At 36.4% G+C, this 18943-nt stretch overlaps 3 pseudogenes; 2 read left to right on the top strand and 1 right to left on the bottom strand.

The window, feature by feature from the left end:
* The first annotated feature begins 423 nt into the window (after positions 1-423).
* LOC124924592 lies at positions 424-1916 on the top strand (annotated as a pseudogene).
* Positions 1779-16349, top strand: LOC124941080 (annotated as a pseudogene).
* Positions 2565-4187, bottom strand: LOC124918937 (annotated as a pseudogene).
* Positions 16350-18943: the final 2594 nt, after the last annotated feature.

Here is an 18943-nt window from a genome sequence, read left to right as displayed (position 1 = left end):
CGATCGGGTCTATCTATATGCTCCAGTGAGACGAGGTGTAGCGCAGTCTGGTCGACATTTCTTTTCTGTACCAAAACCATATGTCTCGGTTCTGACCACAAGGCGAAGCCAAAAGGAGTGAAGTCAACAGAAGGAGAAGCTATTGAATCTTCTTTCAGAAAGGCTAGACGACTATAAAGAAGGGATCGATCCCAGACCAGGCTCCGCTCAAGGTGCTGCTAGGCCACCAGAGGAAATGCAAGACTCAAGAAGAGTTCGCTCCGCTGCTCCAGATCCTCGAACCTACCACGACTACCATCCGCGGTCCATTTTCGTTCTCTTCCCTGCCCGGGAAGGCGGAATGCGAGAAACACACAATAACTTTATTTTGCGTTAATCAACTCAGAATAAAAGAATGTAAAAAAAAGTTGATTAACGCAGGGGTCGATTCCAAAGTCCAAACTTTCGACTTCAAGCAACCCATTCGATTAATCTGAACCAAAACTCATCCGCCTTCTTTACTTGGGAAACCACCAGCAGTAGCCATGAAGCCCTTCCACATAGAAGGAAACACCCTTTCTCTCTCCTTTTACACGGACGTCGCTAACTCCAAGTACTCTCTCTATCTCTTTCTCTCTTAATTCACTTCCAGTATTGGTAGTCGTAAGCGTTTTGGTTAGCTTGAATATTCAGTCTTGACAACAGGGTTCAAATTTGATTTGGCTCTTTCTTAATTTGAAGAGCGCAAATTGATTATGTACTTTGATTTGTTTAATTGTCTGGCTAATAAATATATAGAAATCTCTGTTAGGAATTTTAGCTCCAAGCTTATTTGATACTGCTGCAGGAGACGATTGAAAGAAAACAATGGATACCTATAATGATAATAAACATGTGTTTGAAATCTCTTTATGATATGGTTGCAGAGAACTTCTTGACTTGATGCAAGACGTGACAATTGAACCGGAAGTGGCTTTTCTTAACGCTTCACTGGTATGATCAGATCAATCCATTAATTATCTAGTTTTGTTTCAATTGATTTCATTTTAATGCGCCTTTAACTTGTCAATGTCATCCTCCTCATACATTTAGATTCCCAGATGTTTTCCCTATTCTAGCGGCTGCACATAAAGCTCTGGTGGGAATCACTGACTACACGCACTCTTCATTCTGAGCTTGTTTATAACTACTTGGGCTCCAAGCATGTAAGTCTTGTTGTGTTCTCTCTATTAGGCAGCAGGCGTAAACAAATTGTTTCTCTTTTTTCTGTTAACGATATGATTGACTGGCTCATAGTTCTAACCAACTTGATTAGATAACAGAATCCTTTAAGCGATGTGGAATCTCCGAGAGTACCACTTATGTTGTTGTGGCACGTTTTGATGCCTCCGAGGATGAGGTAGTTTGTCTTGTCTGTTTTCCTTCCCCTTACAAGAAAGGACTTAAGTTGTTGCTGACATTAATTTCAGATGAAAGGCATTGAAAAACTTGTCAAGGGGGAAAAAATTGACTTAGACGAACTTCAAGTAAGAGCAAATCAAACTCAGATTCAAAAAGTATTATTTATCTATTTTGTGCGTCTGTTTCATTCTTTATTAAAAGACTCGAGGAAGAGGAGGAGGATGACTAATTGCTCTTTCTTTCTCAGCACTATAAAATATCTGGACTCGAACTAGGGATATCCTATGTAGCTGATGCCATTATAAGCAGAATTGCTGCTCGCGATGCCTTGTGAACCATGAACTAACTTATATAGAAATTTGAAAGCTCTATTCATTCAAACTTTTCTTTGAATTTTAATGCAGTGTAAGAATTTATTGTTTCTGTCTCAGTTTATTTTTTACTTTACAAAGGCAAAGTTTGTATTAGCATATTCTGGCATTTATACAGTATTGGTACTCTTCAAAAATTTATTTACATAGAAAAAGATCTTTAAAACAAAATAATATGGTCTAAAAATCCTTCCAACTGATAAATATACAAAGATGCAGATACAACGATAGAGTAATAATATGGAAAGAAGGCAATCAGAACGAGTGGGCTCAGGCACATGTATTCACATACCATAAATCATTTGTGAACTCAATTTCTTGGGCTCCTCGTGAATTCGGGTTGTGTCTGGCTTGGGATCTTCGGACGGAAACATCTCAATTTTCACTTTTAGATTCGACGGTGGTTGGGATATTTCTATGATAGAGCAGGCTCATCTTGTAGGAGTAACATCAGTTTCTTGGGTCCCTTCTGTTTAGAAGTTGGTGTCTAGTGGATGTGATAATACTGTGAAAGTATTGAAGCTGACATCAATAGGATTATGGAAGATAGATTGCTTTCCTGCCTTAAAGATGCATGATGATTGGGTTAGAGATGTTTTGTGGGCGCCTAATTTGGGGCTTGTTAAGTCTACCATTGCTAGTGCTTCACAGGTTGAGAGGGTTGTGATATGGAATAGTGTGGGGAAGGAAGGTGTAAATGTAATTATAAAATCAAGTACATGTAACTCAATACAAATAATGTCCTAAAAGACATAAGGTCTTATAACTGAAAACACAATTGAATTGTGGATAAATGCAATATTAAAGAACATATTAAAGCAATGTACATGCTTCATAATTTATCTCATTTTTCAGAACATTTTTAGCTATACACTCAAACGCAACTTCAATATTCAAGCCATCTTTTTGCAGAAGTCTCAAAATAAGGTATGTTACCCTTAGAAGCACATCATGCCCTTACTTTCTTCTCTGAAACCTGAAATTCAGAGAGCAGTATGTATATAGTGATTAGTAGCCAAAATAAGTCAGGAAATATTTTAAGTTATTTTCTCATGTCAAAAAATGATTCAAACATACCACCATGTTGTTGCCACCATCAACATCTACCTTGTTACCTAGGACCACAAATGGAAAGTTCTCAAGGTCATGTGGGCTAGCCTAAAAGACCCCAAAAAATGAACAAAATAGTTAGTTCAGTAAATTTATGATTTTTTTAACCAAAATAGTTAGTACCTGAAACAAAAATTCTTCCCTCTAGTTGTTAAAATTCTCAAACGACTTCATCACATTAACATCATAGACGAGAACACAACAATCAACCCCTCGATAAAAATCCACGCCAAAGCTTTGGAACCTTTCTTGTCGTGCTGTGTTCCATATCTGCAGGGATTGATTACTATACTAAGAATATTGAGAAATTAAATGTATAAAAACTTGTGTAATGAAAATTGGAAGTAGAAGTGAGACATTTAGTTCATCACCAAACTGACATTTCCATGTTCAACTTATTAAAGAATGAAAAATGAATAGAAATTATCATCTAGCCATTATATCAAGTATATAGGACCATATTGGCATATTCAACATAAACATTTAGTTCATTGCAAATCATTTGTTAAACCCTAAAGAAAATGACACGAAATTTAACCTCATTATCCTTTTGTGGCCACCAAATACATTCTTTTAATGTGTTTAAGGATCTTAAAAAAAAGAATCTAGTGCTGACATTACATACCAATTAAATAATCCAATCAAAATCTAATAATGAAGAAAGCTGACCTGCAAAGTGAAGACTCTATCTTCAAACTTCAAACTGCTAACTTCTTTAGTAAGGAAATCAGATCCAATGATAGCCTTATACTGATTGCTAAACTTACGATTCACATACCTACAAAGTCGAAGCAATAAATAAAACACTGGACAAAGAAATACATCCAAGAACTTCAACAAAAGAAATCATCATCAGAATGTAGGGATCCACATGATTCTTATTGATTCATCAATGACGTCTTCCCGACCTACTAAAAGAAGATGAAAGATATATCCATGTCACAAATCAAAACCTCAAACTTTAATATACAAACAAAATCAAAAGTTGAAATTCTATAGACGGGCATGTTTTGACCAAATTTAGAAAGTAAATGTTTCAGATCTACGAGCAGCCAACATGATATCTCAAGTAAATGATTTAAATGGTTGAAATTGTAGGTGTTTTTAGGTCTTACCCGCTGTCGACGAGACTTATAACCTTGAGAAGCAATGCTTTACTGACGATTTGTTCATTCCAACGCACGCAAACATTGATTCCATTAAAACTATTAGGGCTGCACTAACGTTCTTTTCTTAGGTTACAGGTTTAACAATTAATAAAAGCAAAAGTGTGGCATTTTATGGAGGCGTGAAGGACGAAACAAAGCAGGACATCTTTAACATCATGGGTATCAAGGAAGGCAGTTTTCCTGTAAGATACTTAGGAATTTCGTTAACCGCGAAGCAGATCGAGATCTCACACTGCAAACCGCTGATTGAAAAGGTAAAAAACACGATATCTTGCTGGGCAGCGAAAAAACTTTCTTATGCAAGGAGGATCGAACTTATCAAAACCGTGGTCATGGGCATAGTTGGCTACTGGGCGCATCAGATGGTCATTCTGAAGAAGGTAATGAAGGAACTCGACACGCTGATGAGGAACTTTATCTGGGTCAGTAGCAGAAGAGGAGGAAAAAAAGTCAAATGGACCGCTCTTTGCAAACCGAAGGACGAGAGAGACATCGACTTGAAGAACTGTATCGAGTGGTACAAGGCTCTCACCTTCAAGCATCTGTGGGCTTTTGAGCGCAATCAGGAGTCACCATGGATCAAATGGGTGCATACGAGGTTTATGAAATACGAAACCAGCATCTGGACCTGCAAAATTCATGAAGGTATGAGCTGGTCTCTAAAAAGATTCTTAAACTAAGAAGCGATATTGTAGATCTTTATGACATCCGACTAGGGGACGGGAAAGAAACTCTATTCTAGAACGACTCTTGGTTTGAAAACCAGCCTATCATCCACAATGAGGAGTTTCAAAATACCCGCATCAGAAGGGACTACACAGAAGCAAAAATCAGAGACATTAAAGACGGGAATTGGGACTCACTCCTGAGAAGAAATCTAGAAAGACATATGATACTTGATCATATAAGTAACATACAACTACACGACAGACTGGATATTCATGAATGGAAAGCTGAGGACAATGGGAAGCTGATCTCGAAGAAAATATGGGAGGTAACCCGGGAAAAAGCACAGAAAGTAGAATGGGCTCTTCTTGTATGGTCAACGAAGATTATCCCTAGACACCAGTTCATCCTATGTCTCGCCTTCTGGGAAAGACTCAACACTCGTGATCATATCAGCAAGTATATGAGCATCCCGGACGCGAGATGTCTTCTATGTAGAGGAAATGAAGAAACCATAGATCACCTATTCGGAAGCTGCTGTATTGCTTCGGAGCTTTGGGACAGATTCTATAAAAGCCTGGAGCTGATTAGTTTTCTAAGCGAATGGAATGAAATCAAAGATGCAACACTACTAAAAGCCAAGGGAAATAGATTTACAACAAGCGTGTTCAAGTGCGACTTTGGAGTAGTGGTGTATAACATTTGGCAAGAACGAATTGCAAGGGTATATGGCAGAACCCATAGGAGCATTGAAGAGTTATGGAAATATATTGTATCAGATTGTATCGCCCTCGCGGGAACGTGGAGAAGAATTCCAAGCACGGAGCAGAACTGAAATATCTGTAGGAACTGAAATTTACCATTTTTTAAACTCACTAGAATTGAAAGCATTGTAATTAGATAATTCATTTACGTTTTTAGCTTTTTAGCTTTTATTCAGAATGTTACGACTTCAAAATTATTCTAGGCCTGTCTAGAATGATCTCTTAAACTCGTGGTTTTTTTCCTATTTTTGAGAATTTTTAATGAAATGACGCTAAGTCATTTTTCCCACCAAAAAAAACCTTGAGAAGCATACGCTACTACCACATCTACCGATTTCTGCATCTTGTTTGAAACCACCATTCCTACCACATGTTTCATTTCTCTCTTTCTATTCCTTGTACAATCGTCTTCTTTCGTAGCCTATTGTAGATCGATATGAAACCCTAGCTGCTAGCCATTTTCATATATTTTACAAATTTTCGAATCTCAATATATACTCAGATGTAAGAGCATTACACGAAGTGCGGGAAAAAATTGATTAACGCAGAATAAAGTTATGGTGTGTTTCTCGCATTTAGTATATTTCTCGCATTTGGTGTATTTCTCACATTTTGTGTATTTCTTGCATTTGGTATATTTCTTGCATTTGGTATTCTCGTATTTGCTATTTCTCGCATTTGGTATTTCTCGCATTTAATCAACTCACGCATTTTTCATGAAAATGCGTGAATGACATTTTGAAAGGATCAGTGGCACCAATAGAGACATGGGTTTATCTATTGATGACAACTTCTGGAAAACGGTTTGATAGAAATCCTATTAGGGATTAATATCACTTTCTATTCTTCGCAAACCTTTACAAACTCTTGAAACGATTCAAGTGCGGAAACGTTTGCTCAGGTTTGAAGCTAAGAACCGATGAAGGAGAAGATGACAGAATGTAAATGACACACAGAGTTGTTTATGGATGTTCGGAGCAAAACTCTCCTACGTCACCCCTTCTTCCAATCACCAGAAGAATTCAATATATTTTTCTTAGAATCAAATACAGTTGCAAAGCTAGCTCACTGTTGAACAGAACAGACTCTGTTCAACTTACAGTATATTGAAGAATATCACTCAGCTAGACAATACTTTGATTCCCTCTCTCTCTCTTGATGTACAAACATAGTAAACAAGAAAGCAATTCGTAAGAATGATTGTAAGTTATCAAGTATGGCTTGTTCGTTCGTGTATCTTCTATCTACATATGTGTGTATATTCGTCCATTGTCCTTGATGATCTTTAAATAGAGAACAGGTACCAACGGTCGAATCTTTCATAATGACACGTGACAAACACCCATTGGAAAACCTCCATAGTACACAGGTACAACATACACTGTGCACAAAGATCGTGGCCGTACTAATCTGGTAGTGCACCAGATATTCTTCTAGGATTGTCTTACAAGAAAAAAATAGTGGGAAGAATATTTGCTTACGTAAAATTAATTCATTGGATGGAACTAGCTGTCATACTAATCTGCACGGATTAGTGGAGCAGGAGTAGCGTACAACTAGTTGATCGTGGGTAGACGGATGCTAACTTCAAGCAACTGCTGAAGCGAGACATTAGGCGGGCTCTAATTAGACTGACAAGTCTAATGAAGTTAGACGCCCCCGTCAAGTTGCAAGATCCATTAGACCACAAAGTCTAATGAAGTTAGACGACACGTCTAACTACGTGTCCCTTCAGACTAATCTGAAGGAGTTAGACTGCACGTATAACTACGTCTGTTAGACTGCACGTCTAACTACGTATCTATTGGACTGCACGTCTAACTACATTTGTTAGACTGCACGTCTAACTACGACTGTTAGACTACACGTCTAACTATGTATCTATTAGACTGCACGTCTAACTACATCAGTTAGACTGCACATTTAACTACATCAGTTAGACTGCACGTCTAACTACGTATCCGTTAAACTGCACGTCTAACTACGTATCCGTTAGACTGCACGTCTAACTACGTCTGTTAGACTGTATGTCTAACTACGTATCCGTTAGACTGCACGTCTAACTATGTATCTGTTATACTGCACGTCTAACTACGTATCTGTTAGACTGCACTTCTAACTACATCTGATAACCAATACGTCTAATATACCATATTCAAGCTAAGTCAAACTTAGCATGTTTTGATGCACCTGCACAAAATCAATTAGACGACTTAGTTTCCTTCTTATTTAAGTTTTACACAATCTCATCATCAAAATTCCATTAGTCAAAATAATTTGACCCAACACAATTCTCGTAAATGAGCGGTAAATCAGGCTCGCGAGAGGTATTTCAGACTCTTCGCATGGCAAAAAGGCCCATTTTGCAAATATTAGCAGGCGCGAGTCTTTTTTTGGAATTAAGGCTATTAGTAGGGCCATTTCATCCAATTTCCCAACAAAATAGAGTACAGAAGACTACTCTAACCTTTGTAAAGAAAGTAAAAAATTAATGTCTAAATTCATTAATTCTGTTTATAAAAGCATTTAAGATCATAGCATTTCATTTATAAAAACATTTCAGCACTAAAATTTCTCTACCTAATTTATAAATAATTATTTTGATTATTCTCAATAAATAAAATTCAAAGAAAAACTTAATTAAATAATAAATTAATTATTGTGATAATTAAATTTTAATTAAATAAGAATAATGGCAAAAAAAATAAAAAAATAATTTGAGATAAATGTTATATTCATTTTATTTCAAATTAATTATAAAAAAATTAAAAGGGATTAAAATAAACATTTTAGGATAAATGTTGTATCTATTTTATCTTAAATAATTATTTATTAAGCCCTAAATATATAAAAATAAATAAATAAATAAATTGACAAAATATATGTCCTATTTATTTTAAATATTTTAAATATTTTTTTAAAAATTTAAAAACAAAGCTTAAATGGTGAGAGAAAAATTAATTTCAAATAAACCTTTAAAGTTAAATAAAATAAATAAATATGTAGTTGGGTATTGTCAAATCCAGAAGAAGCGTTGCAACAGAAGTCATAGCCTTCGGACAAGCGTTGGATCCTTATCCAATGCCCAAGAATGAGCTGTGTCGCTCGCTGCAACGAAAGAAGACGTGTGCGCGAAGCAGTAAACCACCAAACGACTACTCCAACACCGTCTCCTCCAACGCGGACGAAACGCCCGAGCACTGACGGAACATGGATGGAACGCCCAACGACCACGTTCGTGCCCAGAAACGACGTCATTTCAGCCCTCCCTCAACACTCGAACACGTAAGCTATAAAAGACGCCGTTTTTCCCCTACATCTTCGTCTTCCTCGCGACGTCGGACGAATAAGAATCCACAACCATCTTTGATTTTTTAAAGATGAAATTTTTTCTTTTCTTGATCGTTTGACCTCATTCAAAAATGAAATGATCACCCTATTTCGGTTATCATTTCCTCTAAGCCTACAATCATCTTCAAAACCTACACCAACGACTAACCGGAAAACAACCAAAATGTCATTATGGTCGTTTGACTCAATTAAGCCCACTTGCTTCTCAAACCGACATCGAGAGGCTATAAACAGCCTCCATAGATTGATCCGAATGTAAGAGATCAACTCTTAAGCCTCCAATAAAAGATTTTCAGAAATTCGCCATTAAAGCTTCAAGCTTTTGAATTTTTCGAAAATTTTGTGTAAGGTCTTAAAACTCGGATCCAGGCATCCTCAAATCTTCCACAAGAACTAAGGAGAGTTCTCCAACTCTCAATAAGCTTCAATCATCCTTTAATTTAATCTTCCAATTTAATATTGAAATTTTCCATTTCAGTTTTCACAGTTTCATGTACAGTTGCACCCCTGTCAAAACATTGGAGTTTTGACAATCTCCTACAACAGTTATAATTCTAGATAATCATTTATATACGAGATTAAATTTATGGACAATATCTCAAAAAATGGGGAAAATAATCTGATTCCTTTATGAAAAAAACACCACGAAGGACAGAAGAAGTGTTCAGAGCATGGTCCCGAATGCGTATCGAATTCAAAAACATCATGATTCGTTTAAAAGGATTAAAGTTCATGCCAATCAAGAAAAAAGATAAGGATAGGAACTGGGGAATAAAAAATGTTCATTTATCCAAAACATTGGTCATCTATTCATAAATATGGTTCGAAATCGTCGATTGACGGATTTCAACTATTTGTGAAGGACAATTTGAAAAGAAAATATTCCCTTAAAGGCCAAAAGAGCCAAGACCGATACTGTAAAAACAAATAAGAAAATCGAGTCTCCAAACCCTTTTGTTAATAGGTATCCAAACCCATGTTAATAGGTACTTAAACCCTATTCGTTAATAGGTCCCCACAACTCTATATGTTGATAGGTATTAAAACCTTGTCTGTCGATAAGTACCTAGATCATTCGTACAATATCCGTCCAAATCCTATCTTTCGATATGTACGAGACATCGTTTTTATACGATTCCGTCCATACCCTATCTATTGATAGTCATCAAGACTTTGTATGTCGACAAGTACCAAGATCATTCGTACTTGATCCATCCAAACACTATATGTCGATAGGTACAAGTCATTATTTTTATACAATTCTGTCCAAACTCTTTCTGTTGATAGGTATCAAAACCTTGTTTGTCAACAAGTATTGAGATCATTTGTACATGATCCGTCCAAACCCTATCTTTCGACAGGTACGAGACATAGTTTTTACACGATTTCATCAAAACCCTACTTGTTGATAAGCATCAAACATTGTCTATTGATGAGTACCGAGATCATTCACACATGATCTGTCCAAACCCTATCTATTGGTAGGTACGAGACATCGTTTTTACACGATTTCGAAATAACTCTATCTATTGATAGGTATCAAACCTTGTTTATCGATAAGTATATGAGATCATTAGTACATGATCCATCAATCTATTAATATGTACAAAACCTGATCTATCGATAATCATCTGAGATCATTTGTACATGATCCGTCAAAACCCTATTGTAGACACTCATTTTTCACACCTAATTTTATAGTTTATGCTTTACATAAATCTGAGTCTATAATATTTTCTCGAATTCATTCACGGACTCATTGCACGATTTATATTAAAGACGATTATTTTTTAAAACAATTGAGTTTTTGAAAATAATTGATTTTGGATTCTTAATAAAGTTAAGGTAGTAATTTGTCTATGTTACAACACTTAGAGAAGTTATTATGCTTAAAATATTCAAGGTTTTATTTAATTAATTACTTGGGTATTTATAAAAAATAAAAATTAAAAAAATTATTTACAAAATATATATTAGCGTTTTTTATAAAATTTCGTTAGGTATATTTTGTTTTCTTTTAATTTGATTAGTTTGTTAGATTAGTTAGATTAGATTTTGCAATTTGATAAGTTAGTTAGTATTTTATTATAATTATAATTGCTCCTTAGAAATAGGAATAATTAATAATAATACAATTGTTTTTTTTTAATTGTTTGTTTTAATTTTATTTCTTTTGTAGGATAAAGGGAAATGGGTCAATCCAAGATCCACATGCAAGATCCAGATCAGATTTGTGAATAGAGATAGGAAGATCCAAATCAAAGGCAAATCAACCCAAAGTAAGGCCAAGGAAAGGATCCAATTGACGGATCCGACCGGTCACCCGACTAATGGACCGACCCATGCCCAAGATTCGACCCATGAAATCAAATGTTAAAGAGTTAGGTGAAGGCAACGGTCATCTTCTTGATGGTGATAACCACAAATCTTGAAATGACGATTCTATCATGTGCGGTCAAAAGAAAATAAAAAAAGTTGCTAAAAAAGAGGAGGAAGTGGCAAGAGAGAAAGTTTCAATGTGTGTAGAAGAAAAGATTGAAGACTGGGTTATTTTTTAATTATAAAATTAAAATAACCAAGTATTACATCATTATTAAATAAAGATTAAATCCCATTGGATTGAAAACTTGATTTAGTGACATGTCAAGTGGAGATTGCTCCATTATTTTAAACATTTGTAAATGTTTAAAATAGTTTTCTTTCCAACGGTCAAGTTTGTTAAATGGGCCTTTGGGCCCTAGGGTTTCATAACTTTGCTTATAAATAACCCTCTTCACACCCTAGCAAAGGAACTTCAACTTTCGACCTTCAATCTTCACCTTCTTCTCTCTCTTTACACATTAGGCTGCCGAATTAGACTCTACTTTTCTAAAAAACCTAAGCAAGAGCACCAACTAGATTTGTTGAGTCACAAGTCTCTTGATTAGGGTTTTCATTTTTTTGCAAGGATATAAAGAGTAACCCTTTCTAGGATTAGGTGGAAAAACCAAAAAAACAGCAAGTTATTCTACAAGGAGACGCATGTTCTTCAGCCTTCCAGCACTTCTCCCAGGGTCTCGGCGCTTTCCAAACGACGCTTGCTCTGCTCCAACTGCTGCTGAATCAGACTTCTGACGCTTCCCAGGCGACGCTTGCTGCAGTCTTCAACTTTTTTATTTTTTTTATTTGTTTATTTGTTTATTTTTTTTATTTCTGCATTTTAGATTTAGGTTTATTTTTTGTTGACATTTTTTATTAGTTAAGAGTTTGTGGCTTGTTTGATCCTAGGTTAGAAAAATAAAATAAAATTAAATCCTAACTAAAATTGAACTTAGCCCAAACTTAGACTTATAATTTTCTTTAGACATAGGACTTTTTTATTTTATTTATTATTATTTTATTATTTTATTATTATTTTTATTATTTTCATTATTATTTTTATTTAAATAAAAAAACCCCAAAATAGTAAAATTTTAGACCTTTAAATAATTCAATAAAGTTTCTTAAAAATTAATCTAGACTTAGGCCAATTAATTTTTGATTAATAACTTGCCTAGTTTTGATTTTTAGGATAACTTTATGTGTGGATTATTTGCTATCGTTTTCTTTTATCTTTGCTTATTTGTTTATCTCATGCAAACTCATTAAATGCTTAAAATGGAAAATCCTAAAATGTAAAGCGTAAGAATGTTTAAAGAAAGGCCAAAATTAATTAGTAGAGACCTTAGGGACGTTGTGGGACATAGCGTCTAAGAGACCCTTTCCCACACGTAACCAAACGCCGAACTCACATCTCTTAAATTCCTAATTTTTGAAATTAGGTGGCGACTCTCTAGTCGTGAGGTTAATTAATACTGAAAAAAGTTAAAAAAGGCCTATGACATACTTCCCATTAAAAACTCACAATCTCTCCCAGATTCGCCGGGAAGGTAAGATATGGAGTTGTCTATAAAGCCTCGTTTTTAAAACTTAAATTTTTTCAACATTAAAATTAATTCCCCTCACGTTTTCAAAAAATAAATTTTTTAAAGAGTGCCCAGAATTTTCAAACTAGTTGATCAAAAGTCTTTTTTTTAAAAAAAATTCGATCACACCTATCTGCCGATATGTATTAAAATATTATCTGTTGATAAATGCCGCATTATTTGTACATGATCCACCAAATTCTATCTATTGATAGATCCAAAAACCTTATATGTTGATAAGTGCCGGGATCATTCATACATGATCCGCCAAAACCATATCTATTGATAGGTCCAAAAATCTTATCTATTGATAAATGTCGCGATCATTCACACATGATCCAACCAAACCCTATATGTTGATAGGTCAAAAAAATTTATTTGTTAATAAATTTTGCGATCATTTTTACATGATCCGACCAAACCTTATCTGTTGATAAGTCTAAAAACCTTATCTGTTTATAAGTGTCGCAATCATTCATACATGATTTGGTTTGTTGTACTCAAACTTGATTCGAGAGGGGCACTCTTTAAACACTAAAAATCTATAAAATCAATTTATAAATTTACAAATAATTATTTTAATTATTCTGAATAAATAAAATCAAAATCATTTAAACAAATGGAAAATTGTAATTAAACAATTATTTGGATTAAAATTATTATGATAATTAAATCCTAATTAATTAATGATAATGGTAAAAAAATTTAAATAATTTGAGATAAATGTTATACTAATTTAATCTCAAATTAATTTTAGAAAAATTAAAAGGGATTAAAATAAATAATTTAGGATAAATATTGCATCCATTTTATCCCAAATAAATTATTTATTAAACCCAAAAATATAAAAAAATATTTTGGCAAAATATATTAAATATTTTGTAAATTTTTTAAAGATTTAAAAATAAATCCAAAAGGGTGAAAGAAAAATCAATTTCAAATAAAAATAAATAAATCTGTAATCGGGTGTAAGCCAAAATCCAGAAGAAGTAGTACAATAGAAGCCACAATCTTTGAATAGGCGCTATATCCTTATCCAAAGCCCAAGGAATGCACCGCGTCTCCCGATGCAATACAAGAAAGACGCATGCGCGAAGCAACGAACCATCAAATGAATTCTCCAACGACGTCTTCTCCAACGCAGATGAAATGCCTGAACGGTGACGGAATGCGAACGAAACGCCCAACGACTGCTCGCTTGTCCAAAAACAACGTCATTTTGGCCCTCCCTTAACGTTCGAACGCGAAAGCTGGAAATGACGACATTTTTTCCCTACGTCTTCGTCTTCCTCGTGACACTAGACGGATAATCATCCAGAACCATCTTTGATTTTTCAAATATGAAATTTCATCGTTTATTGTTCGTTTGGCCACATTCAAAAAGTGTAATGATCACCCTACTCTAGTGATCATTTTCCCTAAGCCTACGATCATCATCATAACATACACCGACAACTAGCTAGAAAATAGTCAAAACACCATTATTGTCGTTTGACTCAATCAAACCCACTTGCTTCTCAAACCGACCTCGAGAGGCTATAAATAACCTCTCTAGATTGATCATAAGGTAGTATATCAACTCTCAAGCATCTAATCAAAGATTTTCAGAAATCCTCCATTAAGGCTTTAAGCTTTTATATTTTTCGAAAATTTTGTGTAAGGCCTTAAAGCTCAGATCCAAGCATCCTCAAAGCTTCCAAAAGAACTAAGGAGTGCTCAGAAAGTCTCAATAAGCTTCCAATAATCCTTTAATTCAATCTTTCAATTTAAAATTAAAATGTTTACTTTTTAGTTTTCATAGTTTTATATAATATTGTTTGGTTTTTTGGATTTATTATTTGAAAAATGATCATAGGATCATTTACAAGCTTTCCGTTGAAGCAAAACTAGATCAATCGATCTAAAATAGAATACCCCAAATTTGAATTTGGAAAATTTCAAAATCGGGTTTTTTGTTACTTAGTTATTACTCAAGAACAAGTATCCAAAAAGATTCCTAACTTAATATGTTTATAATGATGTTGGGATACTATTTGGATCATGTTTGATTAAAATCAATTATTTATAAAATATGAAAATCTTAAGTTCTTGAATTGATCAAAACGAATATTCAATGTTCTTGTTTTAGTTCCAATAAATCATTTGAAGGATAATAAAGATATAGGAAAGCTCCTTACACTTCATTAAAGTCAAAAACCAAAAACCCGAATATTACATCAAAACTGTTTTGGTTGAATGGAACATCATATCGGCTGAATAACACATCGGGATGATATTCATAATGATATTGGGAGCTTTGTGAAGTTTTCCTTGCTCTTGGATAAAAGGATCCAACCTTAATCAAAATTGCAAAACTTGATGTTTTGATGTTCTTGAGGACCAAGGAACCTAGCCCAAGTTTGAATAGGACAGAGAGGTCCAACCAAGAATCTTCGACTAGGACCAAGAGGCCCGACCGAGAATCTTTGACCAGGACTGAGGATTTTTGAACATAGGACAAAAGAGGCCCAACTGAGGAATCTCACACCCAACCGAGAATTACTGAACCTAGGACCGACGAAGTTAGCCTAGTGTCACAGCCCATTGGAATGGAGTGACTATGTTAAGCCACAAGGTGCAATCTCTAGAAGTTTCTGGATTTTTGTGGTGTTCTCTATTTTGTGGAACTCTCTAGAATTCTGTAGAAGTTCTAAGTTGGAGGCAAGGTTATGGAACTCTCTATATTTCTCTAGAAGTTCCTTTTTGAAAGTAAGGTCATGGAATTCTCTAGATTTTTCTAGGAGTTCTTTTTTATAAGTAGGGTCATGGAACTCTCTAGGAGTTCCTAAAGCATGTATAGATAGGAGAACTCTCTAGAATTCTCTAGTAGTTCTCAAGAGTAGGAGTTAGTAGAATTCTCTAGAAGTCTCTAGGAATTCTTGGGTCTAGGTTAGGTTATAGAAGAGTCTAGAAAGTTCTGGGTCAAGGAGGATCTAAAATGATCTCTCCACTTGTATATAAACAAGTCTTGGCCATAAACTAAGCACCATGTACAATACCTCACACTTGTAATAAACAAGATATTCTCCAATCTCTCTCTCTCTCTCTTTCTCAAGTATTTCATTTTCTTGCATCTTATAGAAGGCTGACTAGCTAGGATTATTGCAATCTAGTCTAGTACCGCATGGGACGAGGAAATATTCGGTGACCAAGTTTCTTCCCGTGACAAGTGGTATCAGAGCAAAAGTGATATCGCATCCACATTTGTGCTTCCGCATTTGAAAGAAGATCATCCCAAGAAGAGATAGATTCGGATTCCAAAGTCACAAAGGTTTCGATCGACGAACAGAAGGACAAGAGGTCCAAGACAGACAAGTCCATCGAGAGGAGTTTCAGAATGGAAGTGTGGGTGACCCAACTTGAGGAAAGCATGTGCGAGCACTAGGAGGCTCTCAAAGTGTTTAGCGCGGTGATAGGGTTACATTGTTGGATTAGGCTGGCGAAAAGTTGGTGAACGAGGTCATGGGGATCATTAACAATGCGAACCGTAGCATTCAGGACAAAGTGCTGAGATCAATTCGAGGGGAGGTTAATGATATGCTCGAGACAATCTGAGGAGAAGTCCACGCGAGAATGAATGCTCTCCGAAGGGAGATGATGGGGAGGCTCGATGTGATGGAGGGTTAGATTGGGTGGAATGGAGGGGATCTTTGAGGCGCGTCACCTCATCAGATGGATATTCCCAAGACAATTTCATTCAAAGGCTCGAGGGGTGCAAGGGAAGTGGAGGACTTCCTTTGGAACATGGAGATGTACTTTTGGGCATCAAGCATATTTGATGATCGTACGAAGTTGGAGACAAACCTTTCTTCCTAGATGAAATGACACTACTGTGGTGGAGGAGGCGGGACGTAGATATTGAACGAGGTACGCTGCGAATGGAGACATGGGAAGACTTCAAGACCAAGTCCAAGCGTCAATTCTTCCTAGAGAACAACGAGTTTGAGGTACGGAAGCGGCTAAGACAACTTGTGCACAATAGGACCGTCAAGGAATATGTGAAGGAGTTCTAAGAGTTGATGCTCGAGTTACCCAGTCTAACGAAATAAGAGGCCCTATTTGCGTTTTTGAATGGCCCAAAGACCTGGGCACAACTAGAACTACAAAGGGAAAAGGTGTAAATGTAGCCGATGCAATTATAATTGTAGAGAGGCTGATAGAGCTCAAGGTTTCTATGGATAGGCCTAAGCTCATCCGAGGTGATGAGGAGAAAGGTGGGGGAGACCGCCCACATGACAAGGAGAAAGGTGGGGGAGACCGCCCACCCAGAAAGGGGCATGCACAAAGAAACTCGGGGAGGCAAGCCGACGAGGCGGGTAAGCCAAAAGTGTGTCATATTTGTGGTTCTCATAATCACATAAAGTTTATGTGCCCGTTTAAGGGGAAAAAAGTTGTAGTAGTTACAGGAACCGATTCTTCCGAGGAAGATGAAGGGACTCGAGTGGGATCTTTAAGACTGCTCAATGTTGTGAAGACCAGTGTTGCAAAGCCGGTCAAGGGAACAACGAGGGGATCGATGTTCGTGGAAGCTTTGATCGAGAGAAGGCGCATTAAGGCACTAGTGGATATAGGGGCAACTCACAACTTCATGCGTGAAGGAGTAGCTAAGGCGTTGGGTCTGCGCATCAACCCAATGAGAGGGACGGTAATGTATTTTAATGTAGCCAAGCCGGTAGCCGGGGAGGCTAAGAAAATGCACACCAGGATCAGAGACTGGTATGGGGCAGTCTCGTTTACCTTAGTCCCAATGGAATACTACGACGTATTGTTAGGACTACAATGATTTGATTAGGTACGTGCTTGCATAATTTCTTATTCTTACTCCTTAATAATTTTGGATCACGGTAAGACTATCGTGATACTAACAAGGAGAGAATCAGAGGGAATGAGCTTGTTTTCGGTAATGCGATTCAGCTAAGGTCGCAAACGTGGTAAAGGGAAATTTTCCAATTTTGCTAAGGTGGATGATGGGGACGGTTCCAAGGGGAAAAGGAAAGTATCGAAGGAAGTCTAGAGATGGTGCAAGGTGTTCTAGGGACTCAAGGATTGAGACACCAAACAACCATCAATTCCACAATGTTTGTCCATAGTCCACGTTGGCCAAAACCAGTCCGCCTTCACTCGCGCCAATCCGTGGTAGAGGAAGCAGATCGTGCTTGGGCATCTTTGGAGAGAGTCACCAAGAAGATCACGAGAGGAGTAGATCTGAAGGGGCATGAAGTCAGAGAAGGGGACCAAGGAAAGGGGAAATTGTCCCCGTAATAAATGAAGTCTCTACCGTCTATGCTCAAGAGGCTTGTAAACAGATGTGAGGGACCAATCAAAACAGAGGGACATGTAGGAAACGTCTCATATCGGTTGGAGCTGATCGATATAAATTGATTCGAGCACCGATCTAGGGTCATGTTGAGGATAGCCACGACTTAGGTGGGGGAGAATTTCAAGACCCATTGGAATGGGGTAACTATGTCAAGCCACAAGGTGCAATCTCTAGAAGTTTCTAGATTTTTTTGGTGTTTTCCATTTTGTGGAACTCTATAGAATTCTCTAGAAGTTCCAAGTTGGAGGCAATGTTATAGAACTCTTTAGATTTCTATAGGAGTTCTTTTTTGAAAGTAAGGTCATGAAACTCTCTATATTTTTATAGGAGTTCCTTTTTGTAAGTAGGGTCATGGAACTCTCTAGGAGTTCCTAAATCATGTATAGATAGGAGAACTCTCTAAAATTCTCTTGGAGTTCTCAAGAGTAGGAGTTAGTAGAATTCTCTAGAAGTTTCTAGGAATTCTTGGGTCTAGGTTAGGTTATAGAAGAGTCTAGAAAGTCCTAAGTCAAGGAGGATTTAGAATGATCCAAGCACCATGTACTATACCTCACACTTATAATAAACAAGATATTCTCCAAGCTCTTTCTCTCTCTCAAGTATTCCATCTTCTTGCATTTTTTAGAAGGCTGACTAACTAGGATTATGACAATCTAGTCTAGTGCCGCGCGGGACAAGGAAATATTCGGTGACCGAGTTTCTTCCTATGATACTAGGCTAACCTAGAGCCGTTGATTTCCAAAACCGACCAAGAGACTTTAGCACACGACCGAGGATCTCTGAACCCTGACCGATAAACATCACACCTAGGACTTAGGACACTGATCCT

The sequence above is a fragment of the Impatiens glandulifera genome, chromosome 1, assembly GCF_907164915.1.
Source record: "Impatiens glandulifera chromosome 1, dImpGla2.1, whole genome shotgun sequence".
In the NCBI taxonomy this organism is placed as follows: domain Eukaryota; kingdom Viridiplantae; phylum Streptophyta; class Magnoliopsida; order Ericales; family Balsaminaceae; genus Impatiens; species Impatiens glandulifera.
The sequence above is the reverse complement of the archived record's forward strand: the minus strand, read 5'-3'. Positions and strand labels throughout refer to the sequence as shown.